Source organism: Peromyscus eremicus, chromosome 6 (assembly GCF_949786415.1).
Source record: "Peromyscus eremicus chromosome 6, PerEre_H2_v1, whole genome shotgun sequence".
Taxonomy (NCBI): domain Eukaryota; kingdom Metazoa; phylum Chordata; class Mammalia; order Rodentia; family Cricetidae; genus Peromyscus; species Peromyscus eremicus.
This window is the reverse complement of record NC_081421.1, coordinates 9,071,379-9,089,364: the sequence shown is the minus strand read 5'-3', so window position 1 is coordinate 9,089,364 and position 17,986 is coordinate 9,071,379. Positions and strand designations below refer to the sequence as shown.

At 37.0% G+C, this 17,986-nt stretch overlaps 1 long non-coding RNA gene across 1 annotated transcript in view; it reads left to right on the top strand.

Annotated features, from left to right (window-relative positions):
- LOC131912352 (uncharacterized) overlaps nucleotides 1–17,986 on the top strand; it is an 84,577-nt gene continuing 66,591 nt past the window's right edge. Inside the window, exon 1 of the long non-coding RNA XR_009379601.1 lies at nucleotides 1–78. This is a non-coding gene — a long non-coding RNA (uncharacterized LOC131912352). The remainder of the gene's footprint in view (nucleotides 79–17,986) is intronic.

Sequence of the window (17,986 nt, the reverse complement as noted above, 5' to 3'; positions counted from 1 at the left end):
CCAAGAGCTCCCAGGATCACAGAAATGCTGCAGCTTTACCCTACCTCCAACAGTAAACTATCACAGGAATGCTGAACAGTGAGTTAAACTAGAAAATCTTTCTCCAAATAACATTTTAAATTCACACTTTATTAATTGTTTTGTCATTTTATATGTATGTTTTTATTTGGTTGTCATTGGGTTTTGTTTGGGTTTTTGTTTGTTTGTTTGTTTGTTTTCTGGGCAGAGTTAGCATCAAACTCAGGATCCCTCTTGTATCCAGGATGGAGGTGACAAGTATGCTCCATTATATCCAACTCATAAAATTTTATTTATTTGGTTGGAGCTAAAGTAAAGAAGAACAAGTTTGAATATGAATGCAAAATATCAGACAAGTATTTTTCTAAAGTATTTATGATAAAATACCATTTTAATGTTCTATAGTCACAATGGAACAAATTAGAAAACATTTTGTAAAGTTCAATTCAAATTAGTTCTATAGCCATATGTTGAATATTTTATATATTGATTTTTTTGATGGATTATCGAGCAAACAACTAGCAAAGTTCTAAGGGGGAGAACTGCAGATGAACAGAGTGTGAGACAGCAGGGGACAGTAGACAAACATGAGCAGCTGTGTAGTATTATTTTTCGGGGGAAAAGGTGAGATATTGCTAGTGTGTTAGTTAGAATTATCTTTAACTACAAGTATTCAGAATATTTGCAAACAAAAACAGTAAGCAAGACAGCAAACATATTTCACATACAGAAGCAACTGGAGCTCCTTGGTACAAATTTCTTTTTTTACCTCATGTGTGGGAAATCATCAGTGTGTAAGACAGCACCTTGGCTTCTGAGCAGTCCACCCTCATCTTCCCTATACACCACATGTAATACTCAAGTTAGTAGTAACTGATGTTCTTCTAGATTTAAGATAAGGAAAGATGAAGGGATTCTACAGATGTGGTGTAGGTATCTAAACTGTGGACTGTTGTGTAGTCAGAAGTTTTCTTGTGTCCCAGCCAGCTGGCGGTCAGGACAAATCTCTCCCACTCACATCCCCCAAGTAAACACACAGAAGCTTATATTAATTATAACTTTTGGGCCATTAGCTCAGGCTTATTACTCACCAGCTCTTACACTTAAATTAACCCAAAATTCTTATTTATGTTTAGCCATGTGGCTTGGTACCTTTTCTCAGTTTTGCCTTGTCATCTTGCTTCCTCTGTGTCTGGCTGGCGACTCCTGACTCTACCCTTCCTCTTCCCAGAATTCTCCTCATCTGCTTGCCTGCCTAAACTTCCTACCTGGCTACTGGCCAATCAGCATTTTATTTATCAACCAATCAGAGCAACACATATTCAGTGTAGAGAAAGTCATCCCACATCACTGTTGTTATCAAGGGCAACATATGCTGGCAGGCCCAGACTAATCAAATAAGGCCTTCAAAAGACACCATAGACTGTCTCTAGTATGACTTGCAACACTGGTAGAATGGATTACCATGCAACACTGAAGGATATGAAGTAGAGATAATGGCCAACTCTAGTACCTAGGACTTTGATTCAATAACTGCTTGAAACTCAATTCTGCCCTCAACTATACAACCCTAACAGAGGAGAATGAGCAACAGATGGAATTGCAGCATTTATTACTGACCCATGAAAGTGTTAACTGAGGACCACCTCTACCATTTGCACCAAAAATTATACATACCAAATGGCTGCTACTTTTAATTGTTATCTCAAATAATTTGATGACAAATATCTTCATGTCACTTATAAAAATAAGAAGGAAAAGCTACACAAGAAGATGAAGGAGGAGGACCACTGAATCCCTTTAAGGACACTTCCTACATTTGAAGCAATACTATCTCACCTATGTCTCAGTCACTACAATGTTATGTGATCACACGTAACTACTTAGTTCTTTATTCTGTATAATCATTGACATTTCATTAATGATAAAAGTGTGAGAATGGGAAATCAAGTGAAACTGAGTGTTTCTACCACAATTTTGGGATAAATTGTGTGTTTAGGAGGGTAGCGTTATGATGGTGTACAAGAACTTTACCAAAAAGAGACTTCCAATTATTGTGGATGTGAAAAAATAGAAATTCAGAAATCTATTATGTTGATACAAATGTGAGGGAACTCTCAAAATTCATGTCTGTCTCTGATAATTGTGATGTAGATGTAATAGCTATTTTCATATTAAGAACACGTGATTGGTAATGATAAAATATTAAAAGTCTGCTAATACTGTCTCTGCAGCAGCAATATATTTCTCAGAGTACACTTGTGTTCTTATAATTTATGTCTGGCAAAGTTTTGAAGAAGCAGATGACAGCTTGAGAGACTTTTTGTAGCTAAAGATTTCTTGTGTCCCGGCCTGCTGGCAGTCGGGACAAGTCTCTCCCACTAGCACGCCCCAAGTAAACACACAGAAACTTATATTACTTATAAACTGTATGGCCGTGGTTCTTGCTAGCTACATCTTAAATCTTAAATTAACCCATAATTCTTATTTATGTTTAGCCACGTGGCTTGGTATCTTTTCCCAGTTCTGCCTTCACATCTTGCTCTCATGGCGGCGGTGGCTGGCAACATCTCCTGACTCAGCCTTTCACCTCCTAGAATTCTCTTCTCTCCTTATCCCGCCTACACTATATTTCCTGCCTGGATACTGGCCAATCAGTGTTTTATTTATCAATCAATCAGAGCAACACATTCACAGCATCCCCAGCACTTCTCAACTTCCACTGTCAAATAAATTAACTCCCCAAATTCCTAATAGGCTACTGATTCTCCTTCTCTAGAACACCTTAATATTTTCTCATTGGTTATTGTTAGACCCTGTCAATGTTAGTCTGAATAAATTTCTATTATTTTACTAGAGCTTTGGCAACATATGACCTGCAATGGTAACTCTAAGATACTCATTCATTCTTGGTACTAGAGACGGAAGTTCTCAGGAGAGGAGTCTGCAAGGCTGGTTAAACCCATAGGCTCTGAAAGAGAATATGTCAGTACTGCTCTCTCACTTTTCAGGGGCAGCCAGAAGCTTTTCCATCCCTGGATTGTACATAGTCTCTATCTACTACTGTCATCTGGTATCATCTGTGTCAAATCTCCCTCACCTTATAAGGGTACCCAACCCACAATGATGCTTATTGTAACCTAGTTATATCTACAAAAATCCAACATCTAAGCACAGTTGCAGTCATGGGATTTAGGTAGACATTACTTTTAGGTGGACAATTTCCTCCTTAGCATGACATCTTAGCAGAAGCCATAAGATCAAATTCATGTAACTGACAGATGTCATTAGGATGAAGTTTGCAGGAGGAGAGACCAGAGGAATAGGTAAGACCAGTGAGATGCCATTTAAAGGGTTTAAAGTATTTAAACGATTTTTTGGAGAATTATGCTATGTTCAAAGTAGCACAGTATATTGCATTGGATCTTCTGAACACCTCAGAAAATCACTCATATTCTGACATCTCCACAGTTCAGGTTCACAGGAGGTGGGTAGTAAGGTAAGGTAGGAAGAGTCAGCTGAGAAGTTTAGGAACTGATTGACCCAACACCCCTCCGTGTCCACCCCCCCCCAAAAAAAAATGAGAGAGGAGATAAAAAAAATTGCTCCTGATTAAAAGGCAAAAAACAAACAAATAAAAAAACCCCCACAAAAACACAGCTATTTGTCCAAATACATTTATTCTCCTCACCAGAAGTGAAAGCTATTTCCAGCTTTTATAACTTAGAAATTACAATTCTCTCTCTCTCTTTTTTTAATTTTTTAAAATTTATTGTCTGTCTTTCATATCATGTGTTTTGATCCTATTCTGCCTTCGGCCTCTGCCCCCTCCCAGCCCTATGCCCAATAAAACAAAATTCAGGAGAAAAAAGGAAGAAAATAAACTGAAAAAAGTTTTTTGTTTGTTTGTTTTTGTTTTTGTTTTTTAAGGCAAAGGAATTAAAAATCTTGTCATGGGAAGCTGCAGTGCCACACAACAACTCATACCACATACCCTTTCGTCTACAATCTTTGCTTGCAAGTGTTCATTGCAAAATGTCACTGGTCTGCTTCCAGGGTCCTGGTCACCAGTACACATTCGGTGCTGGGCCCCCACTAGGGCTCTTCCTGGACGTCCTGCTGCCGCTCTGCATCTCACCTGGGCAGCACAATAGAGCCAACAGTCTTAGTGTAGGTGTGGGTGAGCAAGCCCTGAAATTGTGACCATTGGAGAGCTGTCCCCATTTCCCATCTAGGGGACCAACCCTACAGCTGCCCAGGCTCACACCCAGGGTTAGGACTTGGCCTACCCCAACACCCACACTATCTGAGATGACCCAGAGACCCAGAGCTGCAGGATATCTATAATCCTCTTTCATGTGACACATCTCCCCTGCTTTCAATTCCCTTCCATTGTCTCGGTATATTGGTGGATATAAGTGGGTCTTTATTTTCATTGCCTTCCAGAATTCACAGCACAAATACCTTGTGAAATTTCTTAAGTCATAAAAGGGTTGTAATGACCTGACATGGCAGAGCAGGAAATGGATCCTAAGTGAAGTGCCTAAGAAGCCAGCAAAAATGGATTACATAGAAGCAAAGAGTTAAACAAAGCCTGGGGTTAATTACTTGTCAGAAAAATGTACAGATGTTAATATTTTTAGTACTATCTATACCTGTAATAGGTGCCATGATTAAACAAAAACAGTGTGCAGACACCCTTCTGTAAAGGCTGCCAATATTAGATTGTCATATATTTGACCATACCTGTTAATAATATTCAAATGCTGTAGGCTATAATTCCATAAAACATAACTTCAAGAAATTATATATATATACATGTATATATATATAAAGAAAATTTAGGACATGGTGAAAATTTTGCTGCAGAAGACTGCATACACAGATTTAAATAGGGTTTACCTTCTGAATAGAATGTTTTTCAAGATGACACTAAAACAGAGAACTAGAAGTATTCAGACACTATATATGGGCAACTTTTGTTTGCTTTTGATATTTGTTTTCTGCTTTTTCACACTAAATTAGAAGGTATCAGGCTTTCATCCTTCAATCTAAGAATTAACAGAAGTGTTCACTGGCTCGTTCACCTGAATTCCTCAATACCTGCGGATGTGTTGCCTCTCACAGAACACTGAGAGGAAATGTGGTCCCTGAATAGAGTAATTGTTGAGAGCTCTGCTTTTCCTTCTGCTGATTTTACACTATACAACTCCTCTAATTTCCTGTAGAAGATATAAAGAAATCCTGGTTAGGAATACAGAAGGCTTCTTTTGAATTTTATCAGAATCATTCTCCTTTTCATCCTTAACATTTAAAGCATTCCTGACCAGGTTAATTCTAGGTCATTGACAGTTCTGTTAATTATGTGAGTACATCTTAATTTGAAAATTGTCTTTTTAAAGTGAATCTTGCCTGAATGAAAAAAATATTATGCCATACCCAGGAACTGCTAAATTCAGCCATTAGATTTTTTAACTATGTCATCTCATATCTAAAGCTTGAATCAGAGATTTCCATTCACTTATATTTCCTGACATTTTTTACTTATTCCTATGATTGTTATGTGCATTTTCTTATATATTGTGTTTCCAGTACTTTGTTATCATTTTAGTGTGTGATGGCAATATTCCCAAAATTAAATCCTAAGTGATTTTCTACAAAACTCACTTCTTAAAGTATACTTCCTTGGCTCATTTTATTTATTTAAATAAGTGTTGTAATTAAATTCTTCCTATAACAATTAAATACCATTTGTATAATTTCTTTGAATCCAGGTTCTATAAGAAATTACACTCTTATTTATCAGTTTTTAAAAGGTATACTGTTTGTAAAGTTCTTCATACAATTTGGCTTTGCTGGTTGCACTTTCTTAAACATACATGTAAAACATCGAAGTTCATTGTTAATGGGAAAGAAATTAGATAGCTGTTTATAAATTTTTGACAAACCCAGTGATTTATACATAACATTACTAGTACTTAAAACTCAAAGAAATTTTTAACTTTAATACTAAAGAAAAAACTTTAGAAGGAAAGATTAATTTTCATTGTCTTCGTTCTTTAAAGAAGGATATAATAATGTCATAGACAGAAAAACTAGTAAAATAACATGACTAAAGAAATAAAAATAAATCTATTTTAAAAGTCCAAAATAGTTAAATAAAAAAACCCTGCAATTAAAATACTAACTTTTGCAGTTAGTCAATAGTGTTTCCCAAATATAAACATTTATTTTCTTATCAGATTTATATGCAGGTTTTATTTATTTCCTTTTAATGGAAATAGTTTTTTTTTCCTCAGAGAATATATCATGATTCGAATTTCCCCTCCCCAACTCCTCACATCCAGATGCACTCCTTTTATGTCTTTCATTAGAAAACAAACAGGCTTAAAAGGCCAGGCGGTGGTGGCGCACGCCTTTAATCCCAGCACTCGGGAGGCAGAGGCAGGTGGATCTTTCTGAGTTTGAGGCCAGCCTGGTCTACAGAGCGAGATCCAGGAAAAGGCGCAAAGCTACACAGAGAAACCCTGTCTCGAAAAACAAAAAACAAAAAACAAAACAAAACAAAAAACCAAAAAAAAAAAAAAACCCAAAAAACAGGCTTAAAAGGAATAGTAAAATAAAATAAAATAAAGAAAAAGTAACACTTTGAAATTGAACAAAACAAACGAACAGAATGAAAAGAGTCCAAGAGAAAGCAGAAGAAATAAAGACCCACTCCCTCACACATTCAGAAATCCAATAAAAAGACTAAACTAGAAACCATAATATACACACAGAGGACCTGATGCAGGCCTACACAGGCCCTATACATCCTGCCTCAGTCTCTGTGAGTTAATTTCTGCTTTGATCATCTTGATTTAGAGGGCCTTGTTTTCTTGTCCTTCATCTCCCCTAGCTCTTAAACTCTTTTTGCCTCCTCTTTCTTGGATTTCCCTGATCCTTGAGGGGAGCTATTTGTTAGAGCCATCCTAGTTAGGTCTTCATGCTCCCAGGTGTCTCATTATCTGCCTAATGTCTGGCTGTGAGCTCTGTGTTTGTCCCCATCTTTTGCAGGAGGAAGAGTCTTTGATGGCTGATCTATGAGGGTAGAAGAACATCATTAGGAGTGATTTTATTGATACTTTTTCCTTCCTTCCTTCCTTCCTTCCTCTCTCTCTCTCTCTCTCTCTCTCTCTCTCTCTCTCTCTCTCTTTCTTTCTTTCTTTCTTTCTTTCTTTCTTTCTTTCTTTCTTTCTTTCTTTCTTTCTTTCTATATTATCTCAGGTTCTTATTCACCCAATTAACATGGAATGTCTTAGTCACTGTTCTATTCTTGTGAAGAGACACCATGGCCAAGGCAACTCTTATGAAAGAAAGCATTTAATTGGAGGTTACTTACAAATTCAGAGTTTTAGTTCATTATCATCATGGCATGGAGCATGTTGGCAGGCAGGAGGAGTTCTGTAGAAGTAGCTGAGAGTTAATTCATGATCCACAAACAGGTGGAGAGGGGGGAGGAGAGACTGGGTCTGGTATGGGCTTTTCAACCCCTCACTTCTTCCTACAATGCCACACCTTCTAATCTTTAAAATCCTATTAAAGATTTCATTTCCTTTGTGACTAAGCATTCATATATGAGCCCTTTAAAACACTTCTTCAAACAATGCCATGCTTCTTAATCCTCCTAATCCTATTGAAAACTTCCACTCCCTCTTGAATAAGCATTCAGATATGAGCCTGGGGGTGGGAGCATTGTTACTAGAACCACCACATTGGGTATGCATTCCATCTCCTAGAGTTGTCCTTAAGTCAAATGAGATATTGGTTGGTTATTCTCACAAACTTTGTGGCCCCATTGTACTAGCATACCTTATAAGTAAGACACCATTGCAAATCAAAGGTTTTGTGGCTGGGTTGGTGTTTATATTTCTCTTTTGGTAGCATGCAGAGTATATCTTCATGTACCAAAGACACTAGAATATAGGGATGAAGGTTCTATCTAGGCACCAGATCTGCTTCTTGTTGTTCCGTAAGTTGTATAGTTGTTGTTTTCAGAAAAAGGGGCCTTGCCTTCAGTTTGTGGAGAACAATCTCTAATCTTAACAACTTGTTTGGGAATTCCCATGGGACCTCTTTGGCCAATAGTTTGATTAAGTGTGACCTAGTCTCAGGAAGAGGGTTCCATTTGTTTACAAGAGATAGCCAGTTGGGACACTGCATTCCCCAATATTTGGTGATTTTAATTAGATCACCTTCAAATATGTATATATTTTAGAAAACTTCTACTGTATTGTTTCCATACTACTCCTCAAATGGCCATTAATTTTATGTCTCTCTCATTCTCTGTATTCCCTCCCTCATCCTCCAGTTCCACTCTCCCACTTGCTTTTTCCAGCCAAGATACCCCATCCATCCATAAATACCAATTTTGTTTTCCTTCCCTAACAAGATTTAACTGTGCCCCTAGTCCTTTACTCTTACCTAACCATATGATTCTACCAATCACAGAATGGTTATCATTGATTTAACAGCTAATATTCACATATAAGCAAATACATACTTTGGGGAAGATTTTTTTTTGTATTTTCATTCATATACCTATGAATTACATGATTTCATTTTCTAATGACTGAATAATAATACATTGCATAAATGTACCACATTATCTAATCCATTCTTCTGTTGAGGGACATCTAGTTTGTTTCCAATTTCTGGCTATTATGAATAGAGCAGCAATGAGCATGGTTGAGCAACTGTGTCTGTGGTACAATAAAGTTTCCTTTGGGCATATGCCCAAGAGTAGTGTCTCAGTTAGGGTTTTGCTATGAAGAGACACCATGAACATGACAACTCTTATAAAGGAAACCATTTAATTGGATGGATTACAGTTCAGAGGTTTAGTCCATTATCATCATGATGGGGGACAAGGTGACATGAAGGCAGACATGGTGCTGGAGAAGGAGCTGAGAATTCTATATCATTGATCTGCAGGCAACAGGAAATGAACTGAGACAATGGGTGTGGCTTGAGCATATATTAGACCTCAAGGCCCATTCCACAGTGACATACTTCCTCCAACAAGGCTACAGCTACTTTAATAAGCCATGCCTCCTAATAGTGCCATTCCCTATGAGTTTATTGGCATCAATTACATTTAAACTACCACAATTCACTCCCTGGCCCCCATAAGATTGTAACAATATTGTAGCACAACAATGCATTTAGTCCAGCTTCAAAAGTCTCTATAGTCTATCAGTCTCAACTATGTTTAAAAGTCCAAAGTTCAAAGTCTCTTCTGAGATTCATTCACTCTCTTAACTGTATCCCCTATAAAATTGAAGTAAAAAAGCAGATCATATACTTCTAACATATAATGGAAAAGGATATACATTACCATTCCCAAATGTGGGGAAGGGAGCATAATGAGGAAATACTGGCCTGAAGCAAGACCAAAAACCAGCTGGGCAAACTCCAAACTCTGCATCTTCATGTTTAATGTCAAAATGCTCTTCAGATCTCCAAATCTTTTCAGCTTTGTTGACTGTAACACACTTCTTTCTTTTGGGCTGGTTCTACTCCCAGTTAATAGCTTTTCTCAGCAGGTATCCCACAGCTCTGGCATTTCCAACATCTTGAGTCTCCAAGACAATTCAGGCTTCAACTTCTCAGCTTCATACAATTTCAATTTCATAGCTTCACATAATGGGCTCTCTAGGCCTGCATTTGGGGACACTCTTGACACATGCCTGGCTTCAGCAGCTTTCCTTAGTAGTGGAGGCAAATTCCATAAACCCTCTCTTCTATCCTTAACTCTTAAAGCCAGAGCCACATGGTCAAACTGCCAAGTTCTGCTGCTTTCTAGGGCTGTAACATGGCCCCCTGGATCAATTACATCTCCACCAGCTTTCTGTTTTTAATGCTTACCTTCACTCCCTAAGCTTAGTTGTCCTTGATCTTGCTCTGAAAACCAGGCTGGCCTCAAACTCAGAGATCCACCAGCCTCTGCCTTCCAAATACTGTGATTAAAGCCATGCACCATTACACTCAGCTCTAACTTTCCCTTTAATTCCATTTTACAAGTTTGAAATTTTGCTAGGAGGGGTCTTACTCTGAGATCACCACTCCCTTTATACCATTTCTTAATCTGTTTATCTGCTTGAACACAGAACTTTGCTCCATTCCACTTAGTGGTGCTCCATTTCTCCTCAGATTGTACATTTTTTATATTTCCTTGCTCAGTTTTTCTCCTTTTCACTATAAACCTCCATTAGAGTTACCATTAATAAAAATATGAGAGTCTATACTAGGCTGCTTTGAGATTTCCTCTGACAACAGAATTAATCTAAGTCTCTTCACTTTAGCCTCAGGCAGATTTTGGGACAAGGGCAAAAAGCAACGACTTTCTTCACCAAAATATCACAAGAACAATTTCTAGGCAACATACTAAAATTCTTCTCCTCTGAAACCTCTTGGGTCAGACCCCCTACAGTTCACATCATTCTAAGCACCATTGTCTTTAATGCTCCTACTAGTATGGCCCATTAAGCAGTGCTTAAAGCATTCCACTGCTTTCCTAACCCAAAGTACCAAAGATCAAATTCCTCCAAACAAACACATGGTCAGGCCTATCACAGTAATCCCCCAGTCCCTGGTACTAACTTATGGTTTAGTTAGAATTTTTATTGCTGAGAAGACACACAAAGAACCACAGCAATTCTTATAGGAAAAATAAATATATAAAAAAAATAAAACTTTTAATTGGGTAGCTTTCATTTTAGATACTCAGACTGTTATGGCCAGATCTTGGGGACCCCAAAAGGACCACCAAGGAGGACAAATCCCATATGTAAAAGCAAAGAGCCTTTATTTTTAAACTCAGAACCTGAATTCTGTCTGTCCAACCCAGTGGTGAGAGCAGAGAGCCCAGAGTCCAGGCAGGGTGGGGTTTTTTATCATAGCAGAGGTTGGGTGAAGGGATTTCCAGGGTTCAGGACCCTGATTGGCTGACATTTGTCTAGGGGTAGGGAATGTTTGGAATGTCAGGTATTTCCTCGTAGATGCAGGCCCCACTGGGTGAGGTCAGCTTATGGCTTTTCTTGGGCCCAGGTGTTGCCTGCCAGAAGCTGTGTCTGGGCCTCTAAGCCTGTCATGGCAGCTGTATGGTCAAGCTATCTTGGGCTCCCCCACAATTGGGTGTTGCTTGAGCATATATGAGATATCAAAGTCCACCCCCATAGTGACATACTTCCTCCAAAATGTCTACATCTACTCCAAGAAAGCCATACCTCCTAATAGTGCTACTCCCTATGAGTTCACTGGGGCCAATTACATTCAATCTACCACAAGTAGTATAGCTAGAACTTGAGGTACATTAATTCCCATCTTTTTGAGGAACAGTCACACTGATTTTTTATAGTGGCTGTACAAGTTTGCACTCCCACCAACAATGGATGAGTGTTCCCTTTGCTCTATATCACTGTCAGCAAGAGCTTCAACTTGTTTCATTGACCTTAGGCATTCTGATGGGTAATAGATAAAATCTCAAAATCAAAGATAGTTTTGATTTGCATTCCCCTGATGATTAAGGGCATTGAACATTACTTTAAGTGTTCCTCAGCTTTTGAGTTTCATATTTAGAGAATTATCTGTCACCCAATAAAGACAAGATCAGATATCATCATGTAGAATTACAATCTTTCCAATCCCAAATTCCTAGACTTCAGTGTAAAGCACAATCAATAATGAACAGGACATTATGTATCCAATATATTCCAGCAACCCCCTCCCACAAGAGGTTCTGAGTGTTGCAACATAGCTGAAAAACAAGAGCAACACCTTCAAATAGCATTTAATGAATGTAATAGAGATCCACAATGAATAAGCTCTTAAACAAATTCATTAAGATACAAACAAACAGCCGGGTGGTGGTGGCGCACGCCTTTAATCCCAGCACTCGGGAGGCAGAGGCAGGCGGATCTCTGTGAGTTCAAGGCCAGCCTGGTCTCCAAAGTGAGTTCCAGGAAAGGTGCAAAGCTACACAGAGAAACCCTGTCTTGAAAAACCAAAAAAAAAAAAAAAAAAAGAAGAATAAAAAAAGATACAAACAGTAGAAAGAAATGAATAAATCAGTTTGAGATCAGAAAGTAGAAATAGAATAAATAAAGGAAACAATCTGTGGTAAGTCTTGAAATGGAAAATTTAGAAACTCAAACAGGAACTTCAGAGACAAGCATCACCAACAGAATACAAAAGATGGAGGAGAAAATAACAGGCTTTAAAGACAGAGCAGTGGATACCTCAGGGGGGAAAAAGTTAAATCTAAAAGATTTCTGGCATAAAACATACAGGAAACCTGTGACACTATGCAAAGACACAATCTAAGCATAATAGTAATAGAGGAAGGAGAAGAACCTAGGTCAAAGCACAGAAAATATTTTTAAAAAAATCATAGAAGAAATTTTTCCTAATATAAGGAAGGAGATACCTAGCAAGGTACAAGAAGAGTATAAAATATTAAATAGATTGCACTAGAAAAGAATGTCCCCTTAGCACATAATAATCAAAACACTAGACATAAAGAACAACAACAACAAAACAAAGCAAAAAAACAAAACAAAAACAAATATTAAAAGTTGCCATGTAAAAGACCAAGTAAAGGCATACCTTTTAAAATTAAACCCAATTTCTCAATGCAGAATCTAACAGCCAGAAGTTTCTGGACAGATGTGCAACTACAAACCATAAGAGATAAGAGATGCCAGCTCTAGACTACTACAGACCCAACAAGACTTTCAGACATAATAGTTGGAAAAATAAGATATTCCACGAAAAAAAAAAAAACAATTTCAGCAATGTCTATCAACAAATCCAGCCCTACAGAAGATGCTAGAAGAAAAACTCAAAGCTAAAGAGGTTCACCACACTTAAGAAAACACAAGAAATAAATAATCCAGACAAACAAAATCGAAGGAGGGGAATACACATACATACCACCACCACCAACAACAACAAAATAAAGGGAATCAACAAACACCTCCTATCGATAGATCTCAACATCAATGGTCTCAATTTCCCAATGAAAAGACACAGACTAACAGAATGGATTAGCAAACAGGATCCATCTTTCTGCTGCATCCAAGAAAGACACCTTAACATCAAGAATGTACATTACCTCAGGGAAAAACAATGGAAAACAATATATCAAAATTGACCTAAGAAGCAAGCTGGTGTAGACACCTTAATATCTGACAAGCCAAAACTAATCAGAAGAGAGAGGAAAGAAATATTACATAATCATTAAAAGAAAATTCCTCTAAGAGGACATTGAAATTATTAACATCTATTCCCCAAACACAAGGACACTCAAATTAATAGAAGAAACAATACTTCAGCATAAATCACATACTAACCCTCACACACTGATATGGTGTGACTTCAATAAACCACTGTCACTAATAGAGGTCATCCAGACAAAAACTAAACTGAAATGCTGGAGCTAACTGACGTTATAACCCAAATGGAACTAACAGATATTTACAGAACATTTGACCCAAACACAAAAGAATGAGTCTTCTCAGTAGCTTATGGAACTTGCTCCAGAACTGACCGTATAGTCAGACAAAAAGCAAGTCTCAACAGATACAAGAAAATTGAAATAATACCATGCATCCTGTCTGAACACCACAGATTAAACTGAATATCAACAGCAATAGAAGCAACAGAAAACTTACAAACTCATCAAAACTGAACAACTCATTGCTGAATGAAAAATGGCTTCCCAGAATTGAATGAAAGTGAACACCCAACATACCCAAATTCATGGGTACAATGAATACAATTCTAAGAGGCAAGTTCATAGCACTAAGTGCTCTCATTAAAAAAGAAAAAAAAAAAAAAAAGAATTGGAGAGTTCTCCTAACAGTAAATTTACAGCACACCTGATAGCTCTAGAACAAAGAGAAGAAATCAAAACCAAAATTCAACAGTAAGTAATTATCAAATTCAGGGCTGAAATCAAATAAATCATCAACAACAAAAACCATTAAAGTATCAATAAAACTGAGAGTTAATCCTTTGAAAAAAATCAGTAAGACTGACAAACTCTTATCTAAATTAACTAAAATGTAGAGAGAGAACATCCATATTAACAAAATTAGAAATGAAAAGGGGGCATAACAAAATATTGGATAAATCAAAGAATCAAAAGGACTTACTTTAAAAATGAGTACTTCACCAAATTGAAAAATCTAAAAGAAATAGATAATGTTCTTGATATATACCACTTACCAATGATAAATCAAGATCACATAAACAATTTAAATATCTCTATATCTTTTAGTGAAATGAAAATAGTCATCAAAATTTCCCAACCAAAAAATCCCAAGGCCAGATTTCCAAAGAGTTAATCCAATACTCCTCAAATCAATCCACAAAATAGAAACAAAAGGAACCTTGCCCAATTAGTTTTTAATAGGCCAACTCAATGACACAGGAAAAGATTTTCTAAATAGAACACTGTGAGCACATGCGTTAAGATAATTAATAAATGTAAACTCATGAAACTAAAAGCTTCTGTTTAAGTACTGCACACTAATCAATTTTTTCACAACTAAGAAAGAAAATCTTTCATTTACAATGCTACCTTGCCTGCAAAATATGCCAGGGTTATGGTGGCACCAACCTTGTGGGAATAACCAATGTTTGATTTGACTAAAGGACCACTCCAAGAGATGGAACTCACACCCAACACTGCTTGGATGACCAAGAACCAGAGACTAGATAGCCCAGGGCCCTAGGGCAAAACCAAATACTATTGGTCTTAAAATTAATTAGCGATATACTGATTCTTAATGATATTATGTTATACAAATAGATCAGTGCCTTATTCAGCATTCACCAGAGAAGCTTCCTCTTGCAGCAGATGGGAACAAATACAGAGACCTACAGCTAGCCATTACCAAGAGAGAGAGAAAGAGAGGCAGGGGGGAATTAGAACACATAGCTCTAAATAGGATATCTAACCAAATCCCTCCCCTCAGAGCTCAATGAACCCTAAAGAAAGGCAGAAAGAGTATAAAAGCTAAAGAGGATGGAAGACACTAGGACACTAGGAGAACAAGGCCCTCTAAATAAACTGAGCAAAACACATATGAACTCATAGAGACTGAAGCAGTAAGCTAAGAGTCTACAAGGCTCTGCACCAGGCCCTGTGTGTATATAACATAGGCTTCAATTTAACATTTTTATGGAACTGGGTATATGAACAAGTGGGACTCTGATTCTTGTGACTTTTCTTGGTGCTCTTTTCCTTCTGTTGTTTTGCCTTATCCAACTCTGATGTGATTTTTTTATGTTTTATCTTATTATATTTTATTCTGTTAGGTTTTGTTGTTCCTCTTAAAAGCCTATTCTTTTCTAATGAGAGACATAAAGAGAGCAGATGTGCATGAGGGGTCTTTGGGGAAGGAAATAGAAGGAATGGAGGAGGGCAAAACTGCTGTGGATATCGTTCTGTATAAATAAAACACTGATTGGCCAGTGGCGGTGGCTGGCAGTGTCTCTCTTAGCCTTCTGCTTCCCAGATTTCTCCACTCTCCTCTCTCCTTGTCCTGCCTATACTTCCTGCCTGGCCACTGGCCAATCAGTGTTTTAGTTATACAGAACGATATCCACAGCACTTCCCTTTTCTTTCTTTTTTTTTCAAAAAGGAAGGTTTTAACCTTAACATAGTAAAATTACAAGTAATTTGGGAATTTGGGCCTAGCTTTTCTTACTACTTCCTGCTGGAGGGGGGCGCTGTATCTTATGGGGACACAAAGAAAATTTTAGGATTATGGAGTAGTCCATGAGGCTGTATTGTCTGAGCCAGTTGCCTTCAAATCATTTTGGATGTTGGATCATCTGGGCCATGGTGTCATCGGAGACTTTTCAGGGGGTCTTGGCTGGTCAAACCTGATGTATCTTAATCTGGAACAAATCCATAGCCTCTGGCTTTCTGTGGAAATAAAAGCAGAGCCTCCTTTCCAAAGCAACATATCCTTACATCCAAATTTTGAAGTCAAGGTACCTTTAAAATATCCATATTGGTTTAACTCAACAACTTTTATGATCAAATGTTTTCCTTTAGTTATGAATATCAAAGAGAACATAATCCACATTCTCTGTGTGGTAGCCATCTTTACATGGCTTGTTTTTTTATATTACCTTGAGACTACTGCTTTAAACCTCAGCATTCCAAGACTGAAATGGTGCAGTGGCCAAAACAGTAATCAGGATATATGTTTGAGAAAATATCTACTTTCAAAAAGGGGGGATCAAAAAACAGAAGAGAGCAAACAAAAAAGCTCAAAAGCCTTTGTGCAGCAAAGAACAACATGGCAACCTACAGAGTTGCAAATTATTTTTACCAACTACATATTTGATAGAAGGCTATTATACAAAATACATAGAGAACTCAAAAAACTAGATATCAAGAAAACACATAATCCAATTAAATTTTTTATGTTTATTTATTAGTATAATTTGGGAACAGTACTTAAATGTGCACATGCATATTGCCATGCTTATGTGGCCACATGTGAGGGGTACAATGAGCAACTAATAGATATAGGTTTTTTTCTTCTGCATGTTCTGGGGACTGTACTCAAATCATTGGGCTTGCTCAGTAAGTGTTTTTACCTGCTAAAACATCTAATTTGCTTTGAATGTAACTTCGTGCAAATAATACTTTAAGACTGAAAGTCTCTAACCCCTTAAATCATTCATCAGTTTCTGATACTCTTGTTCATTTCAACATTTGACATAATTATATTTAAAGTGCTCAGTGAGAAGGTAGCTGTCCAATTGTAAGGGTAGAGGACACATTACAATCCCTGAGATATTTAACCATTTACTTTTAGTGAATTTGGGGAAAGTCAAGCTTAGAATCAAGTCTTAAATTAATGTCTGCCTGTAGAATTGTTATTACAGTTCAAGATTTAAAATATGAATCAATAGTAGAAATGTAATGAGCATGGAAATGCTGAATTAGATTGAAAAATAACAAATGGTACTCGGTAACTGTGCAGGTTTTAGTGAATGGTTTAATCATTCTTATCCTTCTAATTCTCAAGGGGAGGGTACCAGTAATTATATCCATGTAATGTTTTATAAATTAATAAATGACATTTTAATGCAAGGAAACAGGTTTAAATAAATTCATAAATGACATTTTAATGCAAGGAAACAGGTTTAAAAGGCTTGGGGACACAATGGTAGTACATTCCAGATGTGCAGGATGAAATGGCATTTGTAAGATTACAAACAGTAAGACGATAAGTCATGATGGAAAATGCTTCTGTGAAATTCTTTTTAATGATTTCCCATAGTGAACTGTTGAAAGAGAAACACAGATCCCCACTAGCTTTCATATATTTTGATATGGCTAAAATAATGTCAGTTATTTGTAGCGCCCCTCGCGTATTTTCCTTTTAATTTTGATATTAGTGAGCAAACCTTTTTTTTTTTTTTTTTTTTTTTTTTTTTTTTAAAAATTTGGAACTTGAAGTCTTCTCTGTTACAGATTTTCTTTCTTTTTTTAAATTGTCAAACGGTCATGCCACAACCCCATTCAGTGTGATTTATCTAGCACAACTGATAATTCATATTATGCATAGATTTTTACTTAGTGTTTATATAGAAAGTATACTATTATCAAACTATGGGTTTGGATCACTCTGACTTACTATTTTGCTTGCAGGGGTCTGTTGCTTTTCTAATGCTCTTAAGTTTCCCTGATCTAAATGAACTCCATTCGCCTTCTTGAAACAGAAGGACAAAGGGTCACCAGAAATGAACTCAATTGGAAAAAAAATTAAACTGCCTTTAGTTTCAACTAATACAATGTGGCACAGGGCTGGCATTTAATTCCCATTTGTTTACAAATACCAGACAATACCGAATTTCTGAAACCTCAAGAGGGACCCTTAGAAAGAGAAAATATATGAAC